This window comes from Medicago truncatula, chromosome 6, assembly GCF_003473485.1.
Source record: "Medicago truncatula cultivar Jemalong A17 chromosome 6, MtrunA17r5.0-ANR, whole genome shotgun sequence".
In the NCBI taxonomy this organism is placed as follows: domain Eukaryota; kingdom Viridiplantae; phylum Streptophyta; class Magnoliopsida; order Fabales; family Fabaceae; genus Medicago; species Medicago truncatula.
In genome coordinates, this window is record NC_053047.1 from 27,064,362 (window position 1) to 27,072,949 (window position 8,588).

Consider the following 8,588-nt stretch of genomic DNA (forward strand, 5'->3'; position numbering starts at 1 on the left):
TACCACTTAATAAAATAACAACACACCACATAATCATTTTAATCACATAAATCATATAAATATATTCTAAACCTATTAAAACCATCAAATAAATCAAATAATTCAAAGAGGGCGTTACAATGGGAGTTAAGGGCCTTAAGGCTTTTAATATGGATATGGTTGGTAAGAAGACTTGGAAGTTGGTTTCTTCTCTAGAGTCTCTTATCACTCATTTACTCAAAGCCAAATATTTTCCTCGAAGTGACTATTTTGGAGCTAGCATAGGTCATAATCCTAGTTATGTTTGGCGTAGTATTTGGAGGGCTAAAGATGTGATTTGGCGTGATTTTTAGTGGAGTATAGGTATAGGCGAACACATACCAGTTTGGGATCACCCTTGGATCAGTAATGTTGCATGAATTTTACCATCAACTCATCATCACTTGGAGTGGCCATCCATCACTGTTTCTGACTTGTTGATTACACCCCATAAATAGTGGAATATGGAGCTCATTAATACTTTCTTTGAGACTGTCACTGCTAGAAATATTTTTAACACTTTGTTCCTTCCTTCGGCAACTCATGATATGCCTGTTTCGAAGTTTGAAACGGACGGTACTTATTCAGTTAAAAGTGCTTATAAGGATATTCTGAATCATGATGTGGCAATTGTACAACACCGTGTGCTGCGTAAATGGAATTGTATCTGGAGTTTAAGATTGCCCGAAAGTGAAGAATTTCCTTTGGCGAGCTTGCTGTAATTGCTTTCCCACGAGAATCTGTTTGCAATCTAAAGGAGTTTAGTGTACTGATAGGTATGCAGTGTGTGATGATATTGGAGAGGATAGCACTCATTTGTTCTTTATGTGTAGTAAAAGTATGCTTTGTTGGCAACGTATTGGCTTATGGAGCCCTTTGATGGTTGTTTTTTATATTAATGTCAGCTTTTCAACCAATGTGTTTGCTATCCTACAACACCTGGATCAGCAACAAAAGCAAATTTTCAGTGTGACCCTTTGGAGTATTTGGAAGCATCGAAACAATAAGGTAGAGAACAACATTACTGAAACAGCTCAAGCTATTTATGCTCGTGCAGGTTCTCATCTTACTAAGCTAGAGGCATGCTCAGAATATTCGACATCCTAACCCTCAGAATCCTGACACCCTGAATGATTTGAAGTGGATCATGAAGGTGAGAAAAAACACAAGAGGGGGGGGGTTTGAATTGTGTTGGCTTTTTCTTCTTTTTATCCTAACTGAAAATATAGATCAGAAGCAGATAGAGTTCTACTTTTGAAGAGATGTTCAGACTAATTGCAGCGGATAAAACAGAGAGAGAGAGAAGAAAGACACAAGCAATTTATACAGGTTCCCCCTTGCACTTCCAAGGAGAGTTCACTATGTAATATCTGATTACAATTGCTCACTACTAAACTTAGTAAGAGACTTCTTAATTCAAACAGAATTATAAGAAAAATGTTTGAGGTTGAACACTTGATATACAATCAGTGGTGTTCACAATACAAATCAGATGCAAACTTTAAAGACTCTAGAATTCCTAAGATATGAGTTTTGATAAGAAATTCTAAGTGAACTTTGAGTGCAGAACAATTTCAACAGAGTTTTGGCTTAGTTAATTCTTGGTATTGTTCCTCTGAAACTCTGAGTCTTCACTCCTTTATATAGAGGTGTGAAAGAGACGTTGAATTGCTAGCACATTCAAAATAGAGTCGTTTGAAGCTTTTGATCAATCATCAAAGATCCTTTGCCTGATATGGTTATTGTCCTATGAAGGATCAATTTCAAATGTATTCCCTTTGAGAAGAAACAATATTGCAGGCAGAGATATTTTTCTTGTCTTGTAGCAGAGACAAAAACAGAGTAGTGGAGATAGTGGTTGTACACTTCGTACAAACGTACTATGTCAACTCTCTTTGAAGAATAAGCATCCAATGCCTATTAATCCTTTCAAAATAGCCGTTGCTATACTTTTCCAGTCTTCTGCAATCTTCAGACGAGTTTGAATCCTTTAAACAGCTTTTGAAGCTTTAAGTTGCATCTCCTGATGAACTGCAGCTTCTGGTGATTCACAGCTTCTGATGAACTTGCTTCTGATGACGTCATCACTTCAGGAGCACTTTGTCTTCAGTAGCAGTTTTCTTCAGATGCTTTAAGCTTCCCTTTTGGTTGATGTATTTGCTCCTTATTTGTTCTTCCAAGACCTTTTTAAGATGTCAAATTTTTGTCTATAGTCCTGTAAACTTGAACAAATATTAGCATATCCAATTGACAATTTTAATACTTTGTTATCATCAAAACTCTTAAGCATTATTATTGCTAAACATATTTTGTTCCAACAATCTCCCCCTTTTTGATGATGACAAACAATAGTATTTAAAATGTTCAACTGTTGTTAATCTAATTAACACGTTGACTTTAAGGGTATGAGGTTTGTAAGCTCCCCCTGAGTCCAATAGTTCTTTAAGGTGAGGTTTGTAAGCTCCCCCTGAGTTCTATCCATGTTAATTAAATTCATCATTAAATTCGCAAGAATTCTCAGAATAAACTCACATTAAAAGACTAAGAGAGATTAGAAGAAGGTCCTATTAATTTAACTTGATTAGAATTAAATTAATGGGGCTCAGAGTCTATAAATATTATACATCTACTCCCCCTTTTGTCATCAACAAAAAGTATAAAATAAGACAAAAGAAAGAGATGAGAAAATAAGTGAGAAATGCTGGAGAATATATATAAATATCAGAACAACCAATGAAACACAAAGTTCAGAAGCAAAATTAAAAAGTGCAGAAGTAATCAACTTAGGAAATAAAACTAAACAAGCTTAAAATAGGTGTGCAACTAAGGTTGGACTTGTTTTTGAATCATCTCCATAATGTGTTGCATCATTCTTTGGGTTTCATATGCCTTTCTGTTCATCTCTTGCTTGAATTCTTCCAATTTTGCATCTGTGGACATCTTGTATTCAAGCATGAGTAGCTTCTGATTGAGAAGTTCCTTTCTCAACTGCTTGTTCCCTCTTTCAAGTTCTGCATTCCTTTCCAAAAGCTCCAATTCAGTAGAAGCAGACTTGAAGTAGATCTTCTGAAGAAAAGTTAAATCCAAATCTCTTGGATGCACTCCTACTGGAATGAAATCTGTTCGATTTCTTTCTCTTAAGCATGGAGGAGATTGCACCCAAGTTCGTAGAACCTTCACTTTCTTCAGATCCTGGTCAATCCCTTTGAGCCAGTTCTGGAATTTCAATTGAGCAGCATCCTGAGCTTCCATGCAGGTTTCTTGTAAAGCAGTCAGAACATAGTCTACTCTTTCCTTCAGCCTATTCCAATGCTGTTCATAATTATGCTTATGAATCAGCTCTTCCCTATCTTGAATCAGATTAGTCAGTTCCTTGTATATATTTTCACACACATGTGACAAAAGTGTAGAATCAAGAAAGATAGTTGGTGGGGAAGGTATTTTTGGTTGTTTGGTTGGGGCTATTGGTTGAATGGCTAAGGATGTGGAGGGTTGGCTATTTGTAGAGATTGGAGTTTGACTACTTTGGTTTGTTTGATCAGAACCAGACTCCATGATTACATCAGAAGAAGAGTTGTTAGGCTCTACCTCAACATCAGAGGCTTCTGATGTGATCATAGGTTCTGATTCATAATTTTGTTGGGTAATAGTTGGTGATGAGGGTTGTTGTTCAGAGACAAGTTGTTTAGAACCAACTTGTTTAGAAGTGGTTTGAGGTTGGGTTTCTGATTGAGGTTGTTCAGAAGAAACTTGTTCAGGAATAGTTTATTCAGGAACAGTTTACTCAGGAGTGGGAATGGTTTCAGGTTGTTGTTGTTGGGGGTCTTCTGAAATAACTTCTTTTGAAGCTACTTCAGGGGCTCTTTGTGGTTCAGTGTTGGTTTCAGGTTGAATCACATTTAGTGGTTGGATGTTTGATGGTTGGAAAGGATGGTTAAGAGGTAGATGTTGACAAACATCTATTCTCCTTTGAGATATATTCCCAATCCTTTCATCTGGAGTAGGAGCCTGATGAGTCATTTATATACTATTTTAATATGTTTTTTAGTTTAGTTTTATTTATATTTAATATAATTTTATAATAGTATTATTTCCTTTTTAGGATAGTTTACTTTAAATTGCAATTTATTATATTTCAGGGAAGAATATTGGATGGATTGAGTCTTGGAGCAAAAGAAAGGGATTTGGAGCAGATTGGACACGAAAATATGAAGATTGGGAGACAAAATATGTCTCCCACAAGTCAGAAGCCTGGCACGGCCGTGCCACCCTCCAGAAGACCTTTTGCTGCTTTTGCTTGGGCTCTAAGCTATTCTATTTTGGCGCACAATCTACCGTGGAATATTCTTGGAATATACTTGCTTAGATTTTAAGTCAATTGTGTACTATAAATAGAGTAGCTAGCCATCACAAATAATCATCTTTTCTTGGAATACAATATGTCACAATTGTCTTTCTAATAAAAGTTCATTTTACTTTCTTGTTATTTATCTTTATGCTTTCTCTCTTCTTCCCCTTGTCTACGATGAACGTCGGTGAGTAGACTTCTCTTGTCTTGGGATTGTTGGATAAGTCTAATGACATAATCCTGATCAAACCAAGCTTTAAACCTTAATCTTATGTAACCCTAATTCCTTATCTAAATTCACCGCTTTAACATGGATCAACCATTATCAAACTGTGGAAACGAAAGTGGAGGGTTTGATAATTGTTTATCCATCATCTCAAATATCAATTCATAAAACGAAAGTGGAGCTTTGATATTCGAACAAGTGAATTTAGACAAGGATTGCAAAGTCAGCGAAATAGGCTTTGCAATCTTTGAGACATATAGTTTCGATCTTCAAGGGAACTAATAACAATCAAGTCAGCGAAATAGGCTTGGTTGTTAGAGGAACCAAAATCTAATAGTAATCAAGTCAGCGAAATAGGCTTGGTTGCTAGAGGAACATAAGAGAAACTGTCTTGAGAAATTAGGTCTAACATAAGGTTATAAGTTTAATAGTTTGGTTTGTGAAGGACTTGTCATTAGGATGAACCAATGATTCCAAGGCTTTTATCTTTTCTTTTATTTTCTTATAATTAAAAATCCAAACTTTTAACCTTTGAAACTTTCATCTAATCATTATTAAAAGTTAATTGAATTCATAACTCCCTGTCGGAACGATACTCATATTTTACTACTTCGGTAAGACCGTGCACTTGCGGTTTTATCTCATCAAGTTTTTGGCGCCGCTGCCGGGGAGTTATTGTAATTTGATTAACTTTTCAATAGTGTTTAGTCTTAAAAAAATAAAAAAAAAGTTATATAAGTAAATAAAATATATTTATATATAAAAAATATATATATATTTTATTTCTTTTTCTTATCTTTTTATTTTTTATATATTTATCTCTCTCTCTCTCTCTCTCTCTATATATATATATATATATATATATATATATATATATATAAAACAAAAAAAACATATATATATATATATATATTTTCTTTCCTTTTCTTATCTCTATATTTTATATATATATATATATAAAATATCTCTCCCTCCCTTTCTCCTTATTTTATTTTATTTTATTTTTTTATTATTATTTTCTATTTTCTATCTTTAACCGTTTTGATTTCAGGCATGGCTCAAAGAAGATAATAACGATATGGATGAGAAACGTGCTCTTAAAGAGTATGGAATCACATCTTCAGATGAGCCGTACGATGCTATTGTGTACCCAACGGTTGAGGATATTAAATTTGAAATAAAGCCTGCACTTATTTACCTGGTGCAACAAAATCAATTTTTTGGATCACCCACTGAGGATCCGAATTTTCATATTTCAACTTTTCTAAGACTCAGTGGAACTTTGAAGGCAAACCAAGAGGCCGTAAGGCTGCACCTCTTTCCTTTCTCTTTGAGGGATAGAGCTAGTGCTTGGTTTCATTCATTGAAAATTGGTTCTATAATTTCATGGGACCAAATGAGGAAGGCATTCCTTTCCCAATTCTTTCCCCATAGTAAAACTGCTCAATTAAGGAGTCAAATCACACAATTCACTCAAAAGGATGGTGAATCTCTTTACAATGCGTGGGAGCGTTTCAAAGAAATGCTTAGGCTTTGCCCCCATCATGGTTTTGAGAATTGGCTTATTATCCACACTTTTTATAATGGTCTTTTGTTTTCCACAAAAATGAATGTTGATGCAGCTGCAGGTGGAGCTTTGATGAATAAAACTTACACAGGAGCCTATGATTTGATCGAGAACTTGGCATACAACCACTATCAGTGGACAAGTGAGAGAGTTATCACTGAAGGTACTCCTCCACCCTCTAAAAAAGAGGCAGGTATGTGCCAAGTTTCTACCCTTGATCATCTATCTGCTAAGGTGGACACACTTCTTCAAAAATTTGATAAATTAACTGTAAGTGTCGTCACACCTGCTCTTGTTTCACCACCTTGTGAATTTTGTGGAATACTTGACCATACTGGTGTTGAATGCCAACTAGGTAGTGTTGCTAAAAGTCCCGAGCAAAAATTTTATACCTTTGGACAACAAACAACACCACCCGTTTATGCAAGCAACGAAAGAGTCCCTCAGAAATCCAGCTTGGAAATTTTACTAGAAAAACATGCTATGGAGCAATCCAAGCAATTTCAAGAACTTAAAAATCAAACTGGATCTTTGAATGTATCTTTTGTCAAGCTTACATCTAAAGTGGACTCCATTGCTACTCACACTAGAATGCTAGAAACTCAAATCTCTCAAGTAGCCCAAAAAGTAGCTACTTCCTCTCAAACCCCCGAAGTCTTTCCAGGTCAAACTGAAGCCAACCCCAAAGACCTTATAAATGCTATTCAACTTAGGGACGGTAAGCAGTTAGAGGACCCCATTATGAAAACTAAGACAATTGAGGGTGAGATAGAGAGTGAAAAACAACAAGGTGAGGAAGTCATAGGAGAGAGTGATAAGCCAATCGTTTCACCACCTTATAAACTCAAATTCCATGTCCCACAAAGGCTTGTTAAGCCTAACCTCATAGTGATTGAGAGTTTTTCCACCCCTTGTGTGATTGTTGAGAGTGAAACCATTGAAAAAGCTATGTGTAATTTGGGAGAGAATCTTAGGTTGATGCCACTATCCCTTTGGGAAAGATTGGGTATTGGGTAGAGAAACCTTCTAATCGTCAAGCTAATGACTCTAAAAGAGCGCTTCGTGGGAGGCAACCCACGGGTTTAATTGCTTTTATTTTGTTTGTTTTTTTTGTTGTTTTAATTTATTTTGTAGGTATTTGTCCAAAAATGATGCGAAAAATGAAGAAAATTGAGCCTTGCATGTCCAGAAGCTTGGCACGGCCAGTGCCAGTGATGGCACGGCCGTGCCTGTAACCTAGCCATACTTCACCAACTTCCAGAGAGTTGGCACGGCTCGTGCCTGTACTGGCACGGCCGTGCCATGGTCCCAGACCCTCTTTTACCATTTTTTTTCACCTTTCTTCTTCTTTCTTCATTCTCAAACACAAACTACCCTCATCCTTCAACTTCCCTCTCTAAACCTCCATAACATCAACATTTGAACCTCCATATCTATCTTCATTCATCATTCCAAACATTTACCACCAATCAAAACCAACAATCATCCATTCAAACACCAAATTCTACACTATTTAACCCTAACCCAAAAACCAAAAAAAATAAAATTTCACCAATCTCCATCATTAAACTCATCAACCTCACTTAAACCCTAACCCATCACTAAACCAAAACCTTACCAAACCATAACCTTCCCTAAAACCCAAACCAAGTTAACTAGTTCAATGGCATAAAAAAGGCAAGGAGATTGAAAGCTCTAGAAGTGGTGCAAAGAAAGAGAAAGCAACATCCAAGAACCATGGCATCCATTTTAAAGATGACAAGCAAAGGAGTAGGTCTAAAGCTCTTATCTCTCAATCTATTTATGCTTGTCGATACACTGATAATAATGCTATGGATAGACTAGGAAAGAGGTAGGGACTGATGAGGAATGATGAGTTATTTATGAGAAATTAACATTTGCTATTACTTGCTTGATTATCTTGTTTCAATTGATAAAAAGAAAACCGGATGATAAGGGTAATATAATGGTAGATGGAATCATCACTTTTATTGCTAAGAAGTTTGGGGTGAGTATGAATCAAGGGATCAAGAGGATAGATGAGAACTATTATCTAAACTTTTATACTACTTTGTCATTCCTTAAAACCCATGACCCTACTCACAATTACCAATATGCATGGAGAATCATTAGAGCTAATTGTTTGATTATTCTACCTAATTCGGACATTACTAATCCGGAGGTGGTGGAAAATTTGGTTTATGTTGGTACTAACCCACAGGTACAAAATGATGGTGATGATGGTGGTGATGAAGAGGAGGTAGGTGCAAACTTGCACCATTAACAAGAAGCCGGTGGAAACTATAATGATGAATGGTGGGCATTGATGCAAACCGAAGTTCAAAGAACATGCACCGAGCAACAAAGACAAGGTGTTGAAATGATCGGGCTAAGAAACGATGTCCTAAGGGGCAATCAAATAAATGAAT

The 8,588-nt window shown here is 36.1% G+C and overlaps 1 non-coding gene across 1 annotated transcript; it reads right to left on the reverse strand.

The window, feature by feature from the left end:
- Positions 1 to 6,036: 6,036 nt before the first annotated feature.
- On the reverse strand, positions 6,037 to 6,143 carry LOC120576262 (small nucleolar RNA R71). The gene has a single exon (XR_005642339.1). It is a non-coding gene; the product is annotated as a small nucleolar RNA R71 (small nucleolar RNA).
- Positions 6,144 to 8,588: the final 2,445 nt, after the last annotated feature.